This window comes from Euprymna scolopes, chromosome 46 (assembly GCF_053919585.1).
Source record: "Euprymna scolopes isolate OS-2025 chromosome 46, ASM5391958v1, whole genome shotgun sequence".
Classification (NCBI taxonomy): domain Eukaryota; kingdom Metazoa; phylum Mollusca; class Cephalopoda; order Sepiida; family Sepiolidae; genus Euprymna; species Euprymna scolopes.
In genome coordinates, this window is record NC_136527.1 from 68,260,520 (window position 1) to 68,287,883 (window position 27,364).

The 27,364-nt window shown below is 34.0% G+C and overlaps 1 long non-coding RNA gene across 1 annotated transcript in view; it reads left to right on the forward strand.

Annotated features, from left to right (window-relative positions):
• LOC145270524 (uncharacterized) overlaps positions 1-27,096 on the forward strand; it is a 40,228-nt gene extending 13,132 nt beyond the window's left edge. Inside the window, exon 3 of the long non-coding RNA XR_013865419.1 lies at positions 26,974-27,096. This is a non-coding gene — a long non-coding RNA (uncharacterized LOC145270524). The remainder of the gene's footprint in view (positions 1-26,973) is intronic.
• Positions 27,097-27,364: the final 268 nt, after the last annotated feature.

Here is a 27,364-nt window from a genome sequence, read left to right on the forward strand (position 1 = left end):
ATTCAGTGTTCGTGCAATAAAAAAGCGTACTTCTCTCTGCACGCACTGCCACTCTCATTTTTTAATAATCTTTTGCTGACAACATATATCAAGATCGAACTTGGGGCAAATACTTGGACAGCTCCACCCCTCATAAGTCTTCTGAAACCACCACCACCACCAACAACAGTAGTGTAATTTTTTATGGGAGGGGGCATGCTTCCACTGAACAACACCGGTTTACGGGTCCTGCTAGTTTTAAATAAAGGCTATACCACCCAACATATTTTTCAATATAATAATTTGAAAAAAGTAAAACAAGAACGTGTTCTCAAACACTTAGCTTACAATAAGTAATAAAGTTATATTTTAATCTATATTTTCCGCAACAAATTGAAACATTAAAATCACAATCACCTTTTGAAGACTCTATCAATTCAATTTAAATTTAAATTTTATTTCATTTTATGTTATCTCCAAGGAAAATGGGGCATAATTGCTCCATTTGCCTTCTCGTTCCCATTCTCTCTCACATTCCTGTCCCAGGGTACTGAGAAATACTGAGAATATTCCACGTTTAATGCCAACCTGCCCCAGCATCTCTCTGTTTGCTTTCAGCACCGTTTTCCATTGAGCCATACTTGTCTCCAAAAGCCCTACCACATTCCTAGCAACATTCATCATCAATAGTGTTTCACGGATCCATAAATGAGGAACCATGTCATAAGCCTTTCCACAACCGATCCATGCTGCACTCACATTCCTCTTCCTTTTCTTTGCATTCTGCATTACTGCCTTATCAATCAGTAATTGCTTCTTGGAACCCCTCAAGCCTTTCCGACACCCTTTCTGCTCATCAGGGAAAACACTATTACTCACGAGATGTCCATATTTTTTTTTCTGCAAAGATTCCAGTTAACAGTTTCATTATTAGTGGTAGGCATGTAATTGGTCTATAATTGCTGGCATCAGTTCCCTTTGCAGGATCTTTCCAAATTAGTGCCATCGTTATAATAATAATAATGATAATAATAATGCCGGTAATAATAATAATAATTATAATAATGCCGATAAGAATGAAAATAATGATAATAATAATGTAAGTAATAATGACACCAATAAGTAATAATAATAATAATAATAATAATAATAATAAGAAGAAGAAGAATACACTGTAAATGGAATGACACCAAGCAATTACAGTCCAATAACATGCTTTGCAGGGTCCTTCCTAATAATGACAATAATAATAATAATAATAATAATAATAATAATAATAATAATGAAAGTAATAATGACAATAATAATAATTTTAATAATGATAATAGTAATAAAAGAAGAATACGCTGTAAATGGAATAATAATAATAATAATAATAATAATAACAATAATAATAATAATGACAATAATAATAATTGTAATAATGATAATAGTAATAAAAAAATAAGAATACGCTGTAAATGGGATGACACCAAGCAATTACAGGCCAATAACATGCTTACCGACAATGTGGAAAATTTTAATAGCACAACTGAGTGAACAGATATACTCCTCTCTTAGCACTCGTGAACTATTGCCCGAAGAATAAAAAGAATGCCGAAAAGAAAAAGAGGGACACATGACTTATTATACATAGAACAAAATATTTTGAAAGATGCTAAAAGCAGGAAAAATAACATAGCCATGGCATGGATCGATTATAAGAAATCCTATGACAGAATCCCACAAACATGAATAATTGAATGCCTTAAATGTACAAAATATTTGACAAAAATTATTAATGTTATTAATTATCTATGCCTAAACCTAAACGTAGATTCCATGAACAAAGCTTTTTTATTAGAACTGCACGCCTGTGGAATTGTCTTCCGTTTTCCTGCTTTCCGGCTGACTACAATATGGTTGTCTTCAAGTCTAACGTAAATAAGTTCTTGATGAGCCGTTCCATATAAGTTATCAAATTTAACAAATTTTCATTACTAATGATTATTATATTGTCCAATTTCTTCTGTACACTCTTTAACCCTTATCCTTGAGTGGCCTCTTGGCCTTGATAATGTGTTGATGCCTATGAAAAAAAAAGAAAAAGTCCAATGTGAACAAGTTCTAATTGAACCGTCCCCCTAAATAATCCAAGTTACAAAATTCCCACTGTTTACTATGCTAAAATCACAATGACTAATGACTATTAACTCTTATCTTCGAGTGGCCCCTGGGCCTTGATAAGTGGTTACACCCATGTAAAAAAAATGGAAATTGGAATTGACAGCTGCGGGACAACAACTGAATGAAATAAGAATACAAACATTTTCCAAGGAGACTCGCTATCAAAATTTCTGTTTGGCTTAACTATGATACCACCTTACTAGGTACTTAGAAAATATAATGCCGCTTATAAGTTTACAGGCACAGAACAAAGAATAAACTACCTGATGTATATGGATGACCTGAAGCGGTTTGCAAAATAAAAACCAAAAAGAATCTATAAACACTGATTAACGCGGCCAGAATATTTGGCCAGGATATTGGAATGAAATTTGGGAGGAAATATGTGCGCTACCGGAGAAGAAAAAGGGAAAACTAGAAACATCAAAGGTATTGAACTGCCTAACTAAAAGGAGACGGGGGTGCTTGGAGAAGATGACACTTGCAAATATTTGGGTGTCCTGGAAGCAGACACTATCAAATCTTCAGGAATGAAGGAGAAAGGCTGGACCTAAAGAGGAAAGCACACACACATACACACACATACATAAAAGATTTCGAAAATTACTTGAGCTAGAATGCAGAAAGACTGTGGGAAGAGTTGAGGATTACTGGAGATCTGAAGAGACTTGTTGTCACCGAGGTTCAAGGGCATACCACTGTTCTTTCTCAGTGAGCAATCTTTGGTGACAACTTCTAGTGAGTGAAATAATAATAATAATAATTATATGTGAAAAGGAAGACGGCAGGAGATGACTGGTGTGTATAGAAGACTATGTGAATGACAAAAAAACAGAACTAGAAAAATACATAATGCAAAATAATGAAAGGATAATTATGGCAGTAACAGACACTTAAAAAAATCAACAAAACAGAAAACAGAGAGACAAAGGATAAAACGAGAAAAGAAAAATGGGAAGAAAAACAACTACATCGAAGTTTTATAAGAATGAGAAAAGATGAGAATAATGACAAAAACCTGGACATAGATGTGAAAAGGGCACATGAACCAAGAAACTGAATCCCTAATAACTGCAGCACAAGATACTTCGATATGAACAAACCACATCAAAGCAAAGATCGACAAAACACAAGAAAACAGCAAATGCAGACTCTGTGGACAAGGAGACGGAATGATAAAACATATAGTAAATGAATGCAGCAAACTGACCCAACAGAAATACAAGAAAAGGCATGACAAAGTGAGGAAGGCAGTACACTGAGAATTATGCAAACAACTGCATCTCAAACATACAGACAAATAGTACAATCATAAACTGGCAACAGTACTTGAAAACAAGAATCACAAAATCCTATGGGACATGGGCATACAAACGGATAAGCCCATCCAAGCAAGAAGACTGGATGTCGTAATAATTGACAAAAAAAAAAGTCCTATCAAATCGTAGACTTTGCTGTCCCAGCTGACCAAAGGGTGAATATGAAAGAAAAGGAGAAACAGAGAAAATACACAGCTAGCCAGGGAGCTGAAATGGATATGGATGATGAAAAAATCAAGATAATAACTATAATATTAGGAATACTAGGAACAATTATGAAAAAATTTAAAAATAGAATGTGAGAAATTGGAATCAGAGGAATGGCTGCAAAGATACAACAAATAATGACAATGAAAACAACTGAAATATTACGGAAAATTCTTGAATGCGGAAACTAATACACATGAACCACATGTGTGGGGCAGACAAACTTCTGCAGAGGCAAAACACAAAAAAGCATTACATGGAACCAAGAACATTGAAGCTGCATGTCTGTATCTCCTCACCCATCCCATCCATTGCTCTCCCGAACGGAGTGGTGCCAAATAGTCGAGAGGGGTCAAGGAGGATGGAAAGACCAATGCCAGATCTCCGATGGACAAGTACCAAGAGAACTGGGATCTTGGGGAGGCTTATTGCCGCTTATAATTAAGTGAAGACCTATGGCCACTACCAGCAAGAAATCAATGGTAAGCAGCTGTTGTGATAACGCAAATTTATTTGTAAATGTTATCGAAAGAGGTGGAGAATATTTGATATCTGAGGAGATTCGTTGCCACTCAGCTTCCAGGGTAGATCACAGGTTGTTTTCAAGGAGAGATCTTTGATGACTTGTGTGAAAGCTCCTTGTGTGGAATAACCGGAATTACCTCCCTTGGACTGTTAACCCTCTTTCCTCTTATTGAACTCTTTTGGATCGAGAGACAAAAAATGTGATGCAATCGAGCCCCACGCGGGCTGTAAGAGTGAGTCAATAAATCCTGTCGTATTTCATATTTCTCCTTTTGTTCTGTTCTTATACTAAACCCTTCAAAACCTTACATGGAGTTAGAAGTGAGATCGAAAAAAAAAAAAAAATATATAAAAGAAAAAAGAAATGCATCAAAACAGCAAACAAACCTGGAAGTATGTTACAAAAAAAGAAAGAAAAAAAAGAAGAGTTTCGTCAGAAAATACTAAGTTTGTTTTATTTTTACAAAAAAAAAAATAAATAAAAATAAATAAATAAAATATAATTATGGATCAAAGAATTTTCAACGCCAATATTACGCCCCCGGCAAAAATGTCTCTGTCAGGAAATGTTGCGAACAATTGGAGGAAATTTAAACGAAAGTTTTTAAATTATTCTGTGTCGATTGTCAAACGAGGTTGATTCAGTATATCAGACTTTTGTTCTCCTTTCTATAATCGGTGAGGAATGTTTAGATATTTTTGAAGGGTTACATTTTAATTCAGAAGAGGAACGAAATAATCTTCAAAAAGTCTTGCAAAAATTTGAGGACTTCTTTGTTGGAGAAACGTATGAAGCGTACGAGTCATAAAAAATTCACCGTCGAAAGCAGGAACCGGAAGAAAATATAGAAACCTGTAAAGCGGTTCTACGCCAGCTTGCAAAAAGTTGCAATTTTGGACAATTAACGAACAGATTATTATTTTTTTATTATTATTACATTTTCACCCCAAACAAGGCAAATTGCCACTTTGGTGTAGGGGGCTACTATCAGGGGCAACAACTACTGGGGTACTATGTAGGGATTTGGGCAGCAAGGTGTCGGTTCACGTTACACTTGAACTTCTGCACGTCAGTACTGTTGGGGAAGCAGGGACCTGGAATGGAATTCCAGAGTCTTGCGGTTCTGGGGAAGAAACTATTGGAGTAAAAAGATCTTTTACATCTAGGGACCTCTACAGTGTGGGGGTGGGATCTAGTAGCCTGTCGGGTTTGTCGAGGGTGCTCGCGTCGTGGGGGCACAAGTGATTGCAGTTCGTCAGAGCATTCACCACTAAAATACTTGTAGAAAAGGCAGAGGGATGCAACATTTCGTCGATGGGACAGAGGCTGAAGCTTAGATGCCAGTTCAGGGCCTATCAGGTTTGCGACTCTCTTTTGAACCTTGTCAAGGAGCGAGAGACTAGTAGCAGATGCACCAGCCCAGATGTGGCAGCAATACTCCATACATGGGCGAATGGTGGCCTTATAGAGGTACAGGATACTTTCGGGTGTTAGTAGTTTTCTAGCACGGTAGAGAGAGCCTACCTTTCTTGCAGCGGCCCTGGCAATGCCTTCAATGTAATTGTTCCAACTCATCTTTCCTGTGAACGTTAGGCCAAGGAGTTTGAAAGATAGACTCTCAGATAAAGAGTCGTTGGCCATTGCTATGGGTGGTAGAGAGGGTTTCTTGTAATTATTGAATGAAACTAGTTTAGTCTTGGCAGCATTGAATGCGACCAACCACTTTTGTCCCCATTCCACTACAGATTGGAGGTCTTCCTCTAGTGTTTCTGCCATTTCTTTAGAAATGTGTTCATTCGTCTTCCTGTCGTGTCTGCCATAGAGTGTAGTATCATCAGCATATATACCCATCTCAGAGGCAATGTTGTCGGGGAGGTCATTTATGAATATCAGGAACAATAGAGGTCCAAGGATAGAACCCTGGGGCACTCCCGCATTTATATCATATTGTTTAGATGTGCGACCGTCGAGGACTACCTGGATTTTTCTCTTATCTAAGAAGGATTTAATTATGTTAAGTATTCTACCAGTGATACCGTATGATCTGATTTTACTGAGGAGACCCTCATGCCATACCCTGTCAAAAGCCTTAGATATATCTAGAGCTACCGCTCTGCCTTCCCCCGCTTTGTCCAATGAATGGTATATACGTTCAGAGATCACAGTGAGGATGTCTGCTGTCGAACGGGCTCGTCTAAATCCATATTGTTTGTCAGTCAGTAGTTTAGCATCTGTAAGATGATGGACTAGAGCATGGTTAATTATGGTCTCAAATATTTTGGCAAAAAGTGGGAGGAGGCTAATAGGGCGATAATTTGATGGGTCTGTCCTTTCGCCAGAATTCTTGAATACTGGTACAACAGAAGCAGTTTTCCAACAGCCCGGAAAGCAAGCTTCATTAAGACATTTGTTGTAGAGTTTGAAGAGAACTGGAGCTACTTCGGCTGAGCACTTTTTTAATAGCACAGCTGGGATAAGATCGGGTCCACATGCTTTTGAGGTGTCAAGGTTTTTTATGATAGCATGCACCTGAGCAGGGGTGGTTTTCAGATCGTCTAGTGTGGCGTCTGTCCGCATAGGAAAGTCAGGTAGGGGGTGGTTGGAAGGGTCCAGTGTGGAGTTTGAGGCAAACCGACTGGCAAGCATGTTAGCCTTGTCGGTTGCTGAGGAGACAACCTCGTGATTGTTGGTTAGTGGGGGAATTGTTGATTGCCCATTATTTACTACACTGTTGTAGATTTTCCAGAAGTCTCGAGTTCCTAGTTTTTGTGCTTCGATGCGCTTTTTAGTGGTTTCCGTAAATTCTCTCTTAGCTGTCGCTATTTCTTTCTTAACGTTATTTCTAGCTTCTATATACTTCAGTCTGTTTGAACTGGACTTATGTCGGTTAAACCTACGGTATGCATGCTGCTTTTGAGTAATGGCAGTTGCACAAGTCGACGTAAACCATTGGGGAGAGTAGGGCTTACTATAAAATTTCCGCATGGGAACATGCGCTTCGATTGCAGTTTTGAACCAGTCAGTGGTCTCGTTTGCACATTGTTCAGCAGGGAGCGAGAAAATATTTTTCCATGGAGCATCTCTAATTAGTTCCCTGATGGCTTCCCAGTCAGCCTTATTATAATATCTCGTTGTTTTGATCACTGGCTCTTCAGTTTTGGGTCTAGAGTTTAGGGCGATTTCAACCATTATCACTGCATGGTCAGCGTTCCCGAGTGGGCTGTGGGCCTTCGTTATGCAGTCATCGGGAACTGTGGTCAAAAACAGATCTAGAAGTGATGCGTGTTGTTCTTCCTGGTCAGGGAAGCGGGTTGGAAACGTAACAATTTGTGATAGGGAGTGAGATATAGCGAAGCTATGGGTTGTGCTGCCCGCTGCATCTGTGTGAGTAGAGAATCCAAGCCAGTTTTTGTGGTGGACATTAAAGTCACCAAACACATGTATTTGTGCGCTAGTGTCGAGGGACAGTGCCGTGTCTATGCTGTCAGATACTTTGTTTATTATGGAGCAGTCCTGAGTCGAGGGAAAGCGGTAGAGAAAATAATAGTAGCTAATACTGTGTTGCACGTTTAGTCTAAAGCACATAAAGGCTTGATCATCTGTTTCAAGGTTTGTTTCTCTAGTCAAGGGAAGGGTATTACGAATGTAAACTCCAAGTTCGTGCATATGTCTGTCAGAGTCCTTACGGCAGAGTGGGAGATATCCAGGCATGTTAAAGTGGTTAGAGGGAATGGAGGAGTGTAGGTTAGTCTCACTTAGTGCTAAGATATCCGGGGTATTTGTTAAGAGAAATGCTTCAACATCAGCTAAGTTAGTTCTAAGCCCACGGATATTTGTGAATGAGAGCCTCAAGGGAAGAGGCAAGTTGAATTTGTTTGTCCCTAATCCTGGTTTAAGCTTATTTTTAGATTGTACTGTCGTCATATTTTTTTTTAAGAGTTTCGGTAAGGGGGAGCTAAACAAGAGGTTATGCGGAGCTTCAGACATGCATCACAAGTAGACCATCAGCTGACCTTTCTCCAATTAGGATTGTGGCCTCAGGAAAGCCCACCGGGGATGAGTGCAGGGTCCCTTTCCATGCGCGTCATGGCACTGCAAACAACCCGATATTATTCAACTGTTGATGGAGCAGCCGCTCTAAGCGCTACCAAAGAGTTAGGGCTCCTGTACTACCAGTCGGGAACAGCAGCCAGGAACTGTCAATCTGGTACCCTCAACCCTTTAGAAGAAGGTCAACCCAATCTAATCGCTCAGGCATATCTTATACTCAAGCACTCCCAAATGTTCAGTTTTAGGGGTGGGGCATGCTGGGAATGGGGAAGAACGGCGTTCATTGCCCTAGCCAGGAAACAAGATCTACCGCTGGTGTTTCTGTCGAATCACTGAGATAGTGTCTCTGCGCTTGACTAATAGGCAAAGAAGGAGTATGGAAGCCGGGCGATAGACAGAGCCTATCTACTCCTTAAGCAATTTAGGTTTGCAAACCGGTGAATTTGTTTGAGTCACCAGCTCTAGGAAGGTTGTCATCCAAGACTGAAGAGGCCTCTCTCCCCTTTGGTTTAGTTTCAGAGTTTTCCTTCTCCTAGACGGATGATCTGGGAAGACCTACTGGGTCCGTCAGCCCTGAGAGGGTTTTCTCCGCGCCTAGGTTCTAATCCAGGTATTTCTGCGACCCCGCGTTGTTAGTGTTACTGGGTTAGTTTGTGAGGGATTTTATCTCTACTGATTAGTTACACTCCTCAAAGTGATTTAGGGACATGCTATTTACTTGTTAATGGATAAAGGGGGGGGGTGAAGTTCATGCAGTGTAAGCGTCTATGTTTGTAAGAGGGCTTGTTAGGGAGGAGATAATGTGATTTTAGTCTTACCCTTTTTTTATTTTATTAATGTTAGCTTAGGTCTAGTATAGTGTTACAGTATGAGTAGGTATTAAGAATTGAGCTACGAGTTTTGCCCAAGCTATTTTAGATGATAGGAGGGTTAAGATGTAAGGGCAATATAGCATGGATAAGACAGCAAGTTTTGAGTCATGCGTAATTAGGTGAATAGATATATGGGCAGGTTTTCAGTAGGTGCGAATAGAGTTGAAGTTGTAGGTATTTTTTAGTAAGAGTCATGGGGTGTTTTGCATAACAAGGAGTGTCGTTTCAATAACGTAATTAGTCGTTGCAAAACTCGAGGAGACAGTTGTGTAGTGCATATCGCTTTGTTTCTAGGTACTTTGGCTGTTAAGTACCTGCCTTTATGTGCATAGGCTGTTAAGTCCCTTACTGGATAGGAATGAGCTGTAATGCATGCCTTAGAGGTAGAAATGTATAGATGTTTCGTGATGGCTATTAAATCAGTTTGCATGTGAGGGATTAGGGGCTGGAAGTTAGCGATTCCACTACAGATGCGGAGCAATGTGGGAGTTTAGTGGCGGATAGGTTGGAAGGAGTAGATTGTTAGCGTTCAAGAGAAGAGGGGTTATTTATTTACAGATGGATTTCCATTAGGATTTGAGTTACAGGTAAGGTTTAGTTTGAAGAAGGGAGGAAATTATTTTTTGTTTCATGCATGCAGGTAAGACAAACGCAATCGTCTTGGAGGTAAAATGTATAAGATTTCGTAGCTAGCTATTAGGTTTTTCCCTCCCAGTTATAGGGACAGCTAGTTCGTTGGGATTTGGAATTGTAGTCATTAAGGTCAGGCGCAGAGTGTTGCATCTATTCAGAAAATTAGCCCTAGTATCACAGCTGGGATTATGTATATTGCAGTTACAAATATAGTGTCAGTCAAATTATGAGCAACGTGCAGTGGTTTGGTATAGCATGGGTATCATGGAGGACACTTTAATACAAGCAAGCGTACGGTGATTGCATATACTAAGTATACTACTTAATAAAGTTCTTCTGTCTTCTATAGTAGAAAGAAAGGTGGTCCTAGCTCTTCTATATTCTTGCATAGGCTATTCGTTATCGAGTAGAGTTCTTCTGACCATAAAAACGGCTCGCGTGGGACTAAGTGTTAGAGACCATTTTTACGCATATGTAATTAAAATGCATTAAATAAATACATTTAAAGAGAAGGTATACAGTTGGTAAAAGCAAAAAGAGAAATAAATAAACAAAGTGAATAAATAAATAAAAAATAAAGTAATAGAACAAACGACTCGCATGGAAGCAAAGAGTTAAAGACAATATATGCGCATATAGTTAAAATACATTTGTCAAAATTAAGAAAAAAAACAAAAAAACAAAAACCAGTTGCCATTTTGGTAATATTAGGATTTGTTAATTATTGTTATTTAGGGATCAAGTTGTTGTTTGGGTGAAGGATGATATTTTAAGGGAAAAATTTTTAGCCGATAAAACCTTAACTCTAGATAAATGCCTGCAAATTGGTAGAGCACATGAACGTCAAAGCAACAGTCACAAGCTATATCCTCAGCAGAACCAGATACACAAATAAACCGTGTATTTAGAAAAAAAAATTCAGTTCAATAATAAAATGACTAAAAGAAAGTGCATACGATGTGTATATTTTACCTCACACGGCAGAGATGACTGCCCAACGATGCATGCAACATGCAATAAATGTAAAAAAAAACAAAAAAACTAGGACATTATGCATCGGAATGTAGAACAAAATCGGTAAGGGGGGTTGCAAAAGAAGAAAATGACTTCCTAGGGTCGATCTCATTGGGAAACATTAAAAACGGTGAAGAGGAAGGAAAAATTGACTGGCAAGCCAATATAAAGGTCACCACCGCGAAGAACAGCAGAATAGTCAACCTCAGGTTGGACACAGGCGCTGATGTTACTGTTGTGCCGGACCGGTTCTTTAGGAAAAATTCTCCTATAATAAAGCAGACGGATAAAAGACTAGATGGACCAGGTCAGAAAAAGATAAAGGTGATTGGAAAAGTAGATATTACACTTTGTTATAGAGAAAAATATTCACTGCAAGAGTTGTACATCGTTAACGACTTGATGGAACCATTGTTGGGTGGACCAGCAATTAAAGCTTTGAACTTGTTTAGCAAAATCAACTCTATAGAAGGCAGAGATTACCAATACAAAAAAAAATTTCAAAAGTATTTACGAGACTAGGAAAACTGAAGCATGTTTATAAAATACATTTGAATAAGAATGCTCAACCTTTTTAATTACAACTCCCAGACGACTAGCACTTCCTATGAAAAAAAAAGTCCAGAATGAGCTTAAAAGATTATAAAGTGAATATATCATCTGCCCAATCGAAATGCCTACTGATTGGTGTGCTCCTATTGTAGCAGTTTCAAAAAAGGATGGTAAAATCAGACTTTCTGTTGACTTCACTAAACTTAATGAAAGTGTGAAGCGTGAACATTTCCCACTACCTTCTTAAGACCAGTTATTAGCTCAACTTGATGGAGCCAAGATATTTAGTAAACTGGATTGCAACAGACGCTTCCATCAAATTATGTTGCATGAAGATTCTCAAAAGCTTACCACTTTTATTACGCCGTTTGGAAGATATTGCTATAAGCGCCTACCATTTGGAATAAGTTCAGGCCATGAAATTTTTTACCGCGAAAGACACACATTTTGTCAGGAATACCAGGAGTCATCTGTGACATAGATAATGTTCTTGCCAGTGGGAGAAGCCAACAGGAACATGACCAGCGTTTAAAAATAGTGCTAGAAAAAATGGAGGCAGCAGGAATAACATTAAAGGATAAATGTGTATTCTCTGTTAGCAAAATTAAATTTATTGGGCAACTCATTTCAGAGGAAGGTATCCAAATAGACCCAGAGAAGATTAACGCAATCATGAACATGACAAGACCACAAAACGTGTCTGAACTGCGACGACTGATAGGGATGGCAAATCATGTTGATAAATTTGCTGAAAATTTAGCAGAGACCACAAAATCACTAAGAGATCTCCTGAGGAAAGACAATGCATGGATTTGGGATGAGCCTCAGGAAACTGCATTTAAAACACTAAAGAAAATCTGAGTTCTGCACCGGTACTGCTCCATTATAGTGCCGATAAGCCAACAAAATTTTCGGCTGATGCATCTTCCTATGGCTTGGGAGGAGTACTGCTCCAGAAACAAGGGAATGACTGGAGACCTGCATTTTATGCATCAAGAGCACTTACTGAAACGGAACAGAGATATGCTCAGGTTGAGAAAGAAGCCCTTGCAGTCACTTGGTGTTGCCGACTTTTTGATTGGGCTGCATAAGTTCATAATTGAAACTGATCACAAACCATTATTGGCATTATTAAAAACAAAACGGCTTGATGAACTAACCCTAAGAATACAGCATTTCCGTATGCGCTTAATGAGATTCACCTATGAAATCATGAATACCGCTGGGGAAAATCTCATTACAGCAGACACTCTATATAGAGCTCCAAACAGCCTACCAACCAAACATTAATTTGAGCAGGAGACAGAGACAGACATGTTCATCCGTTCAGTTATACAAAACATCTGTTACCGACAGGAGATTGGAAGAAATAAGGGCGAAACAACACTCTGACAAAATCTGCAGTCAAGTCATGAACTATTATAAAATGGACCATTGGATTGAAACCGCTACACAAGCCCCTCAGCTAAGACCCTACTGATTTATAAGGCAGGACCTTACAGTCTTCCAAGGACTTTTACTGTATCAGAACTGACTAATAATCCCTGCGGATCTTCAAAAAGACATATTGGATCGTCTTCATGAGGGACACCAAGGTATAGTGAAATGTAGAGCATTGTCACGGAGTAATGTTTGGTGGCCAGGACTTTCAAAGCAAATAGGGGAGAAAATAGAAAAATGTAGTATTTGTGAAAGAGAAAGAAGATATTCGCCAGAGCCCACACAACCAACCAAGTTGCCAGACTACCCTTGGCAAAAAGTTGCGATGGATTTATTCGAATTGAATGGCCACAAATACCTCATAGTTTTAGACTATTATTCAAGATGGATAGAAATATCACATCTTTAAAATACCAATGCAAGTTATATCGTAAACCACTGCAAATCAATATTTGCTAAGTACGGTACACCTGAAATAGTAATAAGTGACAGTGGCCCTCAATTTATGTCTAAAGATTTTCTGGAGTTTGCAAAAATCTATGATTTTATTCACCTTACCAGCAGCCCACACCATCCTCAAGGCAATGGCGAAGCAGAACGTGCTGTTCAGACAGTCAAAAATCTTTTTAAAACGTCAAAGGATCCTTACATTGCTTTACTTAATTACCGTACTACTCCACTACAGCATGGCAAAAGCCCTGCAGAATTGTTGATGAATAGGAAACTCAGGACTCGCATTCCAGCACTTCCTCACCAAAATGAAAATTATCAACAAAGTGTCGAAAAATTCCAAGAAGTAGACGCTCGGATGAAAATGAAACAAAAATTGTATTTTGATAAACGTCATAGAACTAGAGAATAAACCCCTGTTACCAAGGTGAAAACACCCAAAACGAGCCCAGCCAAAGTGGTAGATACTGTTACTCCAAGATCAGTCCTGGTTGAAATTGACTCAGGATTGTTTCGTAGAAACAGAAACCATCTTCGAAAAAGAAATGAACACATCGATTTTCCTCAAATAGATGCACCGACAGAATTGCCTGCCTTACCAAATGCATCCAGAGATATTCCTGAGCGCAGCTACAATAATTTAATGGGACAAACTAACCAGACAGATGTGCAGTCAATTGTACACGAGGATATCCAATCCTTTAACTCGGAAAGTCCCAAAGTAAAATATACAAAGAGTGGTAGAAAAGTTCAACCACCAGAGAAACTTTCACTATGAATTTGGGACTTGAAAGGGGGATGTGGAATAATCGGAATTACCTCCCTTGGACTGTTAACCCGCTTTCCTCTTATTGAACTCTTTTGGAATGAGAGACAAAAAAATGTAATGTAATCGAGCCCCACGCGGGCTGTAAGAGTGAGTCAATAAATCCTGTCGTATTTCATATTTTTCTTTTTGTTCTGTTCTTATACTAAACCCTTCAAAACCTTACACCTTGTGAGCCAGTAATAGAAAAAATGCACTCTCTAAAAATATATAAAAAATCAATAAATATTTAATAAAGTAATATATTTTTATAATACTAAAAACATATTCAAACTATTTAAAAACCGGTAATCTGGAAGAAAGGGAGAGCCTGTTTCCTCCGTTTGAGTATAGGTGGCGTTACTGTCTGCCCCCCCCCCCAGTTACGGGAAGCACAAAATGTATATAATGACACCCTTGAAATAAAAAATAAAATTTTTTTTGTCATATTTTAATTTTAAACATGTTCTTTTTGTTTTTGTTTTTTTTTTGCAAACATATTTAAGTTTTTTTTTCATCCATATTTACGTTTGTTTTTGTTTTTTTGTTTTTTTTTTGCAAACATATTTAAGTTTTATTTTTCCAAACATTTACGTTTTGTTGTTTGTTTATTTTCAAACATTTTGGTTTCTGTTTACGTTTTTTTTTTTTTTAAATTTTTTTTGCAAGCATAAACTAAATGTTTTTGCTATATTTTTCTTTTAGACATATTTATGAGTACAACCGTTTTTACCGCGAGTATTTTTACGCTATTATAATAATAAAAAAAAAACAGCAACGTGTTTTCGTTTTATCTTTTTTTAATACCCCCCCCCACTTTTTTAAAAAATTTTTCTGCACTTTTACTTTATTTTACCTTTTCCGCGAATAAAAAAGGATATTGTAAAATTTACTTGAAACTACAATAATAATAAAAAAAAAATAGCGCGGTACAATAAGTGCATAAGCACCATTAGATCAGATTTTCAAGTTAAATTCTGTTATCTTTTATTCATTGAATTCTTAGATGAAAGTGCAGAATATACATTTTGTGCTTTCATAACTGGGTGGACAGTAAACGGAGGAGCAGGCTTTCTCTTTCTTCCAGATTAACTAAAAGAACATCGTATTAAGTTAAAACAAAAAAATAAACAGTAAAAACAGTAGCTTTTATTCATTATGTTATGTTTATTCATTTTAAATTAAAACAGGAAGTCCAGTTTTGTAAGCGGAACATTTTTACATCGAAGCGAGAATTTCACGTGGCACAGGTTGTTCGAGTCACCTATTCTTCTGTTTTGCCCCATTTTTAAATTCCTGATGTAAATTTAAAAAACGGGCATTAATTTCATTGTTTTGTTCATTTTATTTCTATTTACATTTTATCCCCATTGACCTTGCCAACAATTTTTTTTTTTAATATAAATTACCATCCATTTTCTTCTTACATTAAAAACAATATTTAACATTGATGCAATATTTACCTTCTTGATTTTTTTCTTCTCACCCCAAACTTACAAAAGGTTATATTTTTGGTACATTAAAAATTAGGAGATTTATTATTATTTGGAAAATATATATATATATTAATGCATTTTTAACAATAGAAAAATATCCTTTATATTTAATAAATTTGTTATTTAAAAAACAAAAAACAAAAACAAAACAAGACTTGAAATTACAGTAAATGAAAATATTTTTTTTCTGCGAACTTATTTTAATTTTCTGCGAACTATCTTTTCCGGTCGTCATTTGAAATATCAACCTCCATCCGTCAAACTTATAATCATTTCTTTGTTGAAAGCAGATTGCCAAACAAAAGGTAAGTATTACTTGAAATGTTTTCGTTTGATTTTAATAATGGTTTTAACATAGAAATGTTTGCATATAAACAAAATTGATAATATTATAGATAGGTACGGACAAAATGGACAAAGAAAATGCTTCTTAAATGAGATTTTTTTTTTAGTTTACGTCTGAATTTTTTAGGTGCATGTGTTTACATTTTTCAAAAATAGTTTTTGTTTAAAAAAAAAAAAATCAGACCGAAGTTAATCTCTAAAATCTCTTTACGTGTAAACAATAAAAACAATAAAAAATATTGAAAAACTTTTCTTTTTTTTTTTAATTTCAATTCCGAATAAATTTAATTAAAAGAATCTTTGGAAAGAAATTATTTCCACAATAATTCGTAAATTAAACTCATAATATCCCGAAACAAAGAAAATGTACCTTTTTTGGCACTTATGAACATACCGTGCTGAAATTATTTAGAAAGCCATTCTTAACATGGAGATAAGAGGATGTTTTCTAGTAATTCTGGACTTTCACCTTACAATTAAATAAATAAAAAAAAATTAAAACTTGAATTTAGATTGAAAATTCTATTTTTTAATGGCGGTAACATAATTGCATAAGCATCACCTTTTTTAAATAAAAATTCCATTAAAAAATGCCGACAATAGTTTATAAGGTAAATTTCCAGATACGCTACAACAGAACACCGACTACTCTAATTTATTTTTTATATAGGTAATTGAGGTCGCTGACAACGAATCTGGTAGTCAAACTTGGGGCAAATTTATCGTTTGCATGGTATTAACCCCTGAACCCACGAACTACTTTCCACCATTTTGCAGCTTCCGTTTACACTACGTGCGCACGCTGTAGCATAAATGACGGCTTGCTTCACCAAGCAAACTGCCTTCTCACATGGCGTACCAATAAAAAAAAATGGACTGATATTTTTTAATAACTTACAATTAAAAAAAAGTACAACAAAATGGGGGACCTTTTTTTTTGTTTGTTTCACATAGTTTTTAATGCAGTTTACAAAAACATAAGCACCAAAAATCTTTATGTTTTTCATTCTTTTTTTGCGGGCGGGGGATTCAATTATAGAACTTATGTGGCTTAATAGGTGCTTCTGCAGTTTAGTTAACCGTTTTTCCGTAAGTAACGCACCAACATTTACTAATTAGAAGACCATTTAACATTTTTAGAAGATTTTACTGTTTACATTTAGGGCGCCAACAACACACTCGGGCGCGGGGGGGGGCGAGTGTGTTGTTGGGGCGCGTGCCCCAACACCACATGCGCCCCCAATGTAAACAGTAAAATCTTCGAAAAATGTTAAATGGTGTTCTAATTGGTAAATGTCGGTGTATTACTTTTTGAAAATTCTATGTTCCAGGAAAAAAACAATTAAATTACACCCCCCTTCTCCAACTTGGAGTGCTTTCCTTTTCTTGTTTTGTTTCTTTTCAGCTAATTTTAAATTTTCCACGCAAAAAGTGCTATAATGTATTTTTGAAAATTAGAAAGTTTCTATGTTTTGGAATATATATATATATATATATATATATATATATATATATATATATATATATATATATATAAAATTACCCCCCCACACACACAACTTGGTGTGCTTTTCTTTTCTTGCTTTGTTTCTTTTTTATCTAATTTCAAATTTTCCGCGGAGGATTTGTACGTCATATAAGAAGGCAGTTTGCTTGTTGAAGCCATCGTTTATGCTACAGCGCGCAGTGTAGTTTGCTTGGTGAAGCCATCACTTAGCGTAAATGGAAGCTGCAAAATGGTGGAAAGAAGTTCGTGGGTTCAGGGGTTAATACCATGCAAATGGTAAATTTGCCCCAAGTTTGACTATCAGATTCGTTGTCAGCGACCTAAATTACCTATAAAAAACAAATTAGAGTGGTTGGTGTTCTGTTGTAGCATATCTTGATATTTACCATTTATAAATGCAAATAACGCTAATTTTCACTAAAGTACGGATGCAATAATTACAGTTAATTGATTTCTTTAATTAGAATATTTTTGAATGTACACAAGAAAACAATTCTTTATTTTTCTCTAAAAACGTGTTATATTTTAATTGGTGTAAAAATTATTGAGGACGTTTGTTTACTAATGTTTTTCCTTAGATTTTGAAATAAAACGTTTGTAAAATGTTCAAATAGCCAATTTTAGCAATTACAATACCCGATTTATTTTAAATTTATTATTTATTAAAAATAAACGAAAAAAATTATTTATTAATGATTAAATATGATTCAAATTTGAAATAGAATGATTATTTAATAATTAAATTATAAATATTTACTTCTTCGCCATTCTGTCCACCCAAACTTCTTAAAATCTATCATCAGTGAAATCTATAGAATTTTTTAATGATTTTTTTAAAAATGACCCGGAACACGATCTTAATTTTTTTAATTTATTTTAATTTTAAAAATTATATATTAAAATAAAATTGCTGATGTTTATACTTTCATTTGTAAAAAAATGAATATTATAGTACTAAATTTTTAATTTTCCCGGAAACTATCACCATTAAAATGAAAAGAAATACATTTTTTTGCGATTTTTATTATATTTTTGCTGTAAATATTGAATAAACAATGCTGAAAGCAATAATAATATCATTAGTTTAAGACATTATATTTTTTCGGGTTATATTCATTTCATTAAGGTTTTTTTGTAATGTTGTTGAAATGTGTATATTTTTTATTTTTATTGTTAACATCTATGAGGCTTTATTTTTATAAAAGGAAAAATAAATTCATTTGATTTTTGTACTTTAAATTTAAAAAATTAATTAGGGCATTTTTGTTTACATAAAATATTACATTTCCATTAAGGTTATAATAAAAATATTGGGTTCGTTATATTCTGTGATAATTAATAAATACTGTAAATTTCATTAAAATCAGTTGATTTCCAGAATTTTATTGTATTTTAACTGAAGGGAGAGGTTTATACTTTTTAGGCTATTTACCATTCATTTTGCACGTACATAATTATAGGATTCTTTCTTATCAGGTATTTTTTTTTGTTTTTAAATTTATTTTCTTTGCAAGACTTTTGAAAAAGATTTTGATATTAAAAACGATGCAGCTCATATCCCTGGCAAATATTATTTTACTTAGAAACCATTGTTATCATTCTATTTTCCTTTCCTTTGCATTCGCAAAGAAAAGCAAAAATATCAATTTAACACAAATATTGTTTTATTTACCTTTTACCGTTATTTAATTTGGCTTTCAAACCTGTTTATTTTTTAGATAAAAACTCATTTTAGTTTTTAGGAAGTGAATTCAGTTTGATGTTATATGTTACTGTAATGAAACACCTCATGCCGATGTGTAGAAAAAACAGGTTAGCTGAAAATGAGTGATAACTCTAATCATCCTCTTTTATTTAAATCTAATGTTCTGTTTATAAAACATCATTTCCAACTCATATACAAAGAAATAAATTTGTTTTGAAATTGAAACTCATAAACATTTGATTAATTGAATTTAATGATTGTTTAAGAGTTTGATTGCAATCTTTAAATTATGAGTTGATGTAAAATAAGGGTTTTGACCCAGATTTTTTTAATTCCCAGTCAACATCTTTTTCTTATTGTTTATTTAACATTAAAATGAAGACATGTTTTTCTACATCTTCATCCAAAAATGTAATTGTATTTTCCACCATGTTAAGAAAATACCAATCCCACAAACCTTCTCTCCTAAATAATTATAATTTCTAATAGAAACAACATTTGTTGGTCTTAGAATCACTCCTTCTTATGCATGTGATATCAAAACAAACTTAGACAACTCACAGGTTTGTGGACCTGATCTAATCCCTACTACACTAGTAAAGAAATGCTTAGTTAAGATAAATCATGTTCTTCAAACTCTTCAAAACATGTCTTGCCAAGTGTTTCTTCCCTGATAATTGGAAAATTGCTTCAATGATGCCAGTATTCAATATTTCTGGCAAAAGAACTGACCTACTGAATAATCGTTTCATCATTCTCCTTTCCATCTTTGCATTCTTCACAAATGATTCTCCTTTCAATGTTTGTTAACAAATTAAGGACTAGTTTACAACTTTATAAATGATAAACTCCTTGCTACTTAATAATATGGATTTAGCTTAGCCTGTTGTACTGCGGATATTTTAATTGTCATTACTAAACCAGCATACCATGCACTGGATAAGGCAGGGGAAACTATGGCATTACCCTTGATGAAGGCAAAGCCTTTGACAAAGTCTGGTTTAAATGGCGTCTAATATAAATGAAATTATACGGCATTACTGGATGTATAGTTTATGTAGTCAGATATGTTTTAGGAAAGAGAAGAATCAAGGTTGTTCTCGATGGTAGTATGTCTAAAAACATGATATCAATGTGTGTGTGCCTCAAGGGTCGATCTGTTGACCTTTATTGTTCCTGATATTCATGAAATACATCTCCAATAAAATTGTGTCCAAAAGCAATTAACAATTAAAAGAAACAAAGGCAGAAAATTTAGCAAAGGACGTTTTAGTAAAATTTGACCACGGTAATAGTTAATGCTACCGAGGCTTCTTTCCATTAACAATTACAAGAAACTTTTTCAACAAATGATTGTCATGGAAAATAACACCCTGCCTGAAGCCTCCTTATTCAAAATCATTGGCTTTAAAGTCACAGGCAGCATAAAATCGAGCAAATATATGTAGGATATTGCAAAGACTGCTGGAAAATAGTTGGCATCATTCTACCATGATAAAATTACATTTGAGAGTATCGTATATTTCTACAAAGCCATCATTCACCTTCGCATAGAGTATTGTTTCCACATCATTCACCTTCGCATAGAGTATTGTTTCCACATCATTCACATTTGCATAGCATATTGTTTCCACATCATTCACCTTCGCATAGAGTATTGTTTCCACATCATTCACCTTTGCATAGAATATTGTTTCAACATCAGTCACATTTGCATAGAATATTGTTTCTACATCATTCACATTTGCATAGAATATTGTTTCCACATCATTCACATTTGCATAGAATATTGTTTCCATATCATTCACATTTGCATAGAATATTGTTTCCACATCATTCACATTTGCATAGAATATTGTTTCCACATCATTCACATTTGCATAGAATATTGTTTCAACATCATTTACATTTGCATAGAATATTGTTTCTACATCATTCACATTTGCATAGAATATTGTTTCAACATCATTCACATTTGCATAGAATATTGTTTCTACATCATTCACATTTGCATAGAATATTGTTTCAACATCATTCACATTTGCATAGAATATTGTTTCCACATCATTCACATTTGCATTGAATATTGTTTCCACATCATTCACATTTGCATAGAATATTGTTTCAACATCATTCACATTTGCATAGAATATTGTTTCCACATCATTCAGATTCGCATAGAGTATTGTTTCCACATCATTCATATTTGATAGAATATTGTTTCCACATCATTCATATTTGCATAGAATATTGTTTCCACATCATTCACATTTGCATAGAATATTGTTTCTACATCATTCACATTTGCATAGAATATTGTTTCCACATCATTCACATTTGCATAGAATATTGTTTCCACATCATTCAGATTCGCATAGAGTATTGTTTCCACATCATTCATATTTGCATAGAATATTGTTTCCACATCATTCACATTTGCATAGAATATTGTTTCAACATCATTCACATTTGCATTGAATATTGTTTCCACATCATTCACATTTGCATAGAATATTGTTTCTACATCATTCACATTTGCATAGAATATTGTTTCCACATCATTCACATTTGCATTGAATATTGTTTCCACATCATTCACATTTGCATAGAATATTGTTTCAACATCATTCACATTTGCATAGAATATTGTTTCCACATCATTCAGATTCGCATAGAGTATTGTTTCCACATCATTCATATTTGATAGAATATTGTTTCCACATCATTCATATTTGCATAGAATATTGTTTCCACATCATTCACATTTGCATAGAATATTGTTTCCACATCATTCATATTTGCATAGAATATTGTTTCCACATCATTCACATTTGCATAGAATATTGTTTCAACATCATTCACATTTGCATAGAATATTGTTTCCACATCATTCACATTTGCATAGAATATTGTTTCAACATCATTCACATTTGCATAGAATATTGTTTCCACATCATTCAGATTCGCATAGAGTATTGTTTCCACATCATTCATATTTGATAGAATATTGTTTCCACATCATTCATATTTGCATAGAATATTGTTTCCACATCATTCACATTTGCATAGAATATTGTTTCTACATCATTCACATTTGCATAGAATATTGTTTCTACATCATTCACATTTGCATAGAATATTGTTTCCACATCATTCACATTTGCATTGAATATTGTTTCCACATCATTCACATTTGCATAGAATATTGTTTCAACATCATTCACATTTGCATAGAATATTGTTTCCACATCATTCAGATTCGCATAGAGTATTGTTTCCACATCATTCATATTTGATAGAATATTGTTTCCACATCATTCATATTTGCATAGAATATTGTTTCCACATCATTCACATTTGCATAGAATATTGTTTCCACATCATTCATATTTGCATAGAATATTGTTTCCACATCATTCACATTTGCATAGAATATTGTTTCAACATCATTCACATTTGCATAGAATATTGTTTCCACATCATTCACATTTGCATAGAATATTGTTTCAACATCATTCACATTTGCATAGAATATTGTTTCCACATCATTCAGATTCGCATAGAGTATTGTTTCCACATCATTCACATTTGCATAGCATATTGTTTCCACATCATTCACCTTCGCATAGAGTATTGTTTCCACATCATTCACATTTGCATAGAGTATTGTTTCCACATCATTCACATTTGCGTTTCAACATTTGTATCTTGACTCCAATTTTTTGAGGAAATCCTTGACACAATTAAAATCTTGTCCGCTTCATTTTCATTGTTGCACTTGACTTTGTAGACTGTGGAACCATTTGGAAGGTCATACATGTTGATAGCATGCTTTCAAACTGCTCAACCTAATCAAAGCCTAATATCTCTCCACGTGCACTAAAGTTTGCATGTATGGTGAGGAGTCATGCTTTTTTGACATACATTCTGGCGATCAACAAAGATGCATTCTCTTACCTATGTTCTTCACTTATACGCAATCGACTGGATGACATTGAACACTATGGCCAACTTTCATGGTGCAACAGCTGGCCCAACTAACCTGGAGGGAATGCCACAACACTTAACCATGATGTCTGTGTTGGTGTATCTACTACTAGTCTTACCCTCTTTAACAAGGTCCAACAGCACAGTCTTGCACTCAACCAAGCTCCAATATCTGTCGTATCGTTGCAATATTTTATCTTTTTGCCTATTTTATATGTTAAATGAATGTGCTCTGATGAACTCATAGCTCTTGTACCCATTTAGCATAAGTACTCCTGAATAACCGATAAGCAGTAAAATCTCACTGCTTCAATGTTGAGATGTTGAACAGCTTTCTATTTTAATAATTCTTTTTTTTCCTCGCACTGATGGACTTTGGGATCTGTACTTCCAAATAATGGGAATAACTTTCAACCCATGAATATAATTAGTTATTTTTATTATTCGAAATAAAATAAAGTCTAACTTTATTACAGAATATATTTTTGCATGAAAACTCATTTTAATAAGAAAATTTAGTAAATTAATAAATAGTAAATTAATAAATATTTTGATTAAAATAAAATTCATATAAAAAATACAACTTTATTTGATACAATGAAAAAATAGTAAATTAATAAATATTTTGATTTAAATAAAATTCCTATTAAAATATAAATTTATTTGATACAATAAAAAATAATAAATTATAAATATTTGGATTTAAATAAAATTGATATAAAAAATATAACTTTCTTTGATATAATGAAAAAATAATAAATTCAAAAATAATTTTATTTAAATAAAATTCATATGAAAAATAACTTTATTTGATATAATAAAAATAATAAAGAAATATTTGATAAAATGTTATAAGGATGAATGCATTTCCTTTGTATTTACTGTAATGTAACTAGTGGTGATAATTTTGGTGATTTTAATATGTTCTCCAATTTTACGTGATTTCAAAAATTTACATATACATTTATATATATATTTATTTGTTGAACTAAGAACAATGGTAAGTAATTGACAGATATATTGAATGCATTGGAAAGGATTAGTCAATGTGTTGCAAATGTATCAAGAATATTATAACAGTTTTTGAAGATCATCAATAAGGTATTCATGCTTTTAAAATATTATAAATTATTTATTTCGTTTATGAACTGAATACAAATATGGAAATTATGTTAAAAAGATGAAATTTGGATTTTGGATTTCATTGAGGGTTTGGGGAAAATTTGGTTAAATACTAAACTACCTGGGACCTGTGGAGTCAGTATATTTTATAGATAGTTATGGAATCGTGATTATACAAAATAAATGTATGAAAGTGAAAGTGAGTATACAGAATTAATGTGTAAACGTGCAAAAATCAATTCATATGCATGCAAGAACAAATGTTGAGACCAGTGAAAACAATAGACAGTTTATTTGTTGAACTAAGAGCAATGGTAAAGAATTGACAGATGTATTGAATGCATTGGAAAGGATTTGTCAATGTATTGCAAATGTCACGAGATTATTATAATAATAATAAGTGCGAGTATACAGAATTAATGTATAAAAGTGCAAAAATCAATTCACATGCATGCAAGAACAAACAGAGCGACGAGTGAAAACAATAGACAGTTTTCCATGTGCACAAAAAAGTTGAATGAATGCGCGCATGAAAACAAAGATGGTGATCAATAAAAACAATACAGAATACATTGGATAATAAAGGCCTTAACATCATTGCCTTTAGATTAAATCAAAAATCCTCTATATAAAAATGAATGAAAAGAATGAAAAAAAAATACAAAGAGGGATTGTGCATTATACAGGTCCAGCCTAGTTTTTTTGTGTGTTAAATACCTTAAAATACCAGGAAATAATAATTAATATTTAATGATGAAACATTTTCACACAAAATACAAAGAAGGAGTGTGAATTATACAGGTTCACCCTAGTTTTTTGTGTGTTTACAGCCTTAAAAGTACCAGGAAATAATAATTATGATTTAATGATGAAACATTTTCAAAGCAAATCTTAAAAATAATTAAAAGTCTCCGTAACATTCGTTTTGAAGTGGTTCTATGTATGACTTTACCCTACTGTTTAGTGTTGAGACATTATGTTGAACAGAGTGTAGTACGATCCTGAGTATAATTGCCAGTAACAAAGATGGTGGCGTAGAAGCAGTGTAGTTCAGATCCTGAGTATAATTGCCAGTAACAAAGATGGTGGCATAGAAGCAGTGTAGTTCAGATCCTGAGTGTAATTGCCAGTAACAAAGATGGCGGCGAACTGATTCTATCCAAAATTCGACAATTTTTATAGTAACTTTAGAAGCTTTTCATTGTTTGCTCACCATGACTTGTGGTTATAAAAACGATCGTCGAAATCATTTGTCTCATACCTTCCATCAGGAGTCAAAAACATTTCAGAAACCTATTCCCACTTCTGCCCCCAGCTACACTCCCAAACTTTAAAAAATGCTTACGATTACATGTCTCGCTACGTCGCCAAGAAGTGGGGTCTACATTCACATGAAATTCATATAGGAATGTGATCCTTTACGCTAAAATGTTAAAATTTAATTATTTGGAAAAAAATCCCTTCTTGGTATTATCTTTAAAGACCGTTGAAGCAAAATCTAGATTTTGATGTTTTTTAGGAGGTAAACTACATTTGATTAGTCATAAAAAACTAAATACTTTTTTAATATGTAAAGTGATCAGGTATTTTTGCATTAGAAAAACATTTGCTTTGCTTTGGATTTTGGTCTGAAAATTATTCCAACTTGCAATGAATAATACAAATTAAAATAATCGTGAATAAATAATTGTGGATACAAAAGATGTACTTTTTTAAAAATCTAGTTCGAATCAAACACAACTTGGGTACAGAAAAAGTTTTTTAAAAAAATATGTAAGTGCACCTGGACAATTGGCACCACATTTAAAATGTTTTCCTTTTCATCTCTTATCAACTATTTCTGCTAATTAATAAAGACCAAGCTACCAGATTATAAAATAAATTGAAAAAAAATCAAGATTTAGATATTTGGAGGTGGGTCCAGTTTTGCATACAGCATTCATGTAAATCGATCCCGCATTTTCAGAATCAAGTTACAGCCCTGAGTTGACATTGACTCTTTCACCCAATCCCCCCGCCATTAATATAATTTTGTGTCCTTTTTTGCGACTTTTCCCTTTTAGGAAATTCGGTCTACCCCCATTTCATTATTTAATATTAATTAATTTACAACTTTTAAGGGATGTTTTTGCATTTAACTACCTGCGTTGCTTTTTAAATAGTACTAGTATACCCATTTGGCCTTACAGGGTAAGAGGAAAAATGTTCAAAATAAAAACTGATTTTGAAATTATATTGTTGATTATTTTCTAGAGGAAACATTTATTAAGTGAAAAATAAAACTCCGAAAGCTTCCATGGGACCATATTTATATTCATATTTAAATCAGTTTCTTTTTAACTCAACAGGATTAAATTACATTTATTTGTAAGGAAAACATATGAAATAACTCAAAACAAAACATTGTTGACCTTGTGTACGTTTTGAATAACAGCATAAGTTTTAATATCTGACGTAAGACAGGGTGGCCATAAAATCAGTAAGCTGACAATTTTTTTAAAGCTGAAGTCAGAACCCGATGGACAGTTTAAACGCCCAACCAAACATGCTGATCTGAGTTTTATGATTATATAGATTATTAATTCGAACTGTATTAATTTATTTAATTAATAGACAAATATCGGTTGATTATGAAAATTCCAATGTTTGCTTTTAGCATACTATAGTGAAACTTATTTCTAATTTATCTTTTATGAATAATTGTCTGTACCTTAACGCCATAAAAATAATTCTGTTTGCAAAAATGTATAAAATTAATATATCTTTTTGAAATTTATCTTTTGTTTTTAATTTTGCAGAATATCAAGTAAACAACACAAGAAAACAAACGACAATGGATTAAAGTTAAAAACCGGAAATGAGAGAAATTTGAACATTTTCTGATAATATATTGAAAAAACAATTTCATGTTTACTAGTAAAGTATTTCTTCTATTCATAATCTTATTCTATCACAACCTAGATTGAATACTTTTTAACTTCATATGATTAATGTAGGTATGTGTGCAAATTTACACATGTGCATATGACTAATACAGTTATGTACCATTTAATGAATACAAAATATGAGGCATGCAAACTTTTTGAAAAAAAATACTACTGATTGTTTATTTTTTATTATGTTTATTGAGTTACATAAACTGAAATATAACCCTCATACTAAGCCAAAGTGATATTTATACTCTTGTAG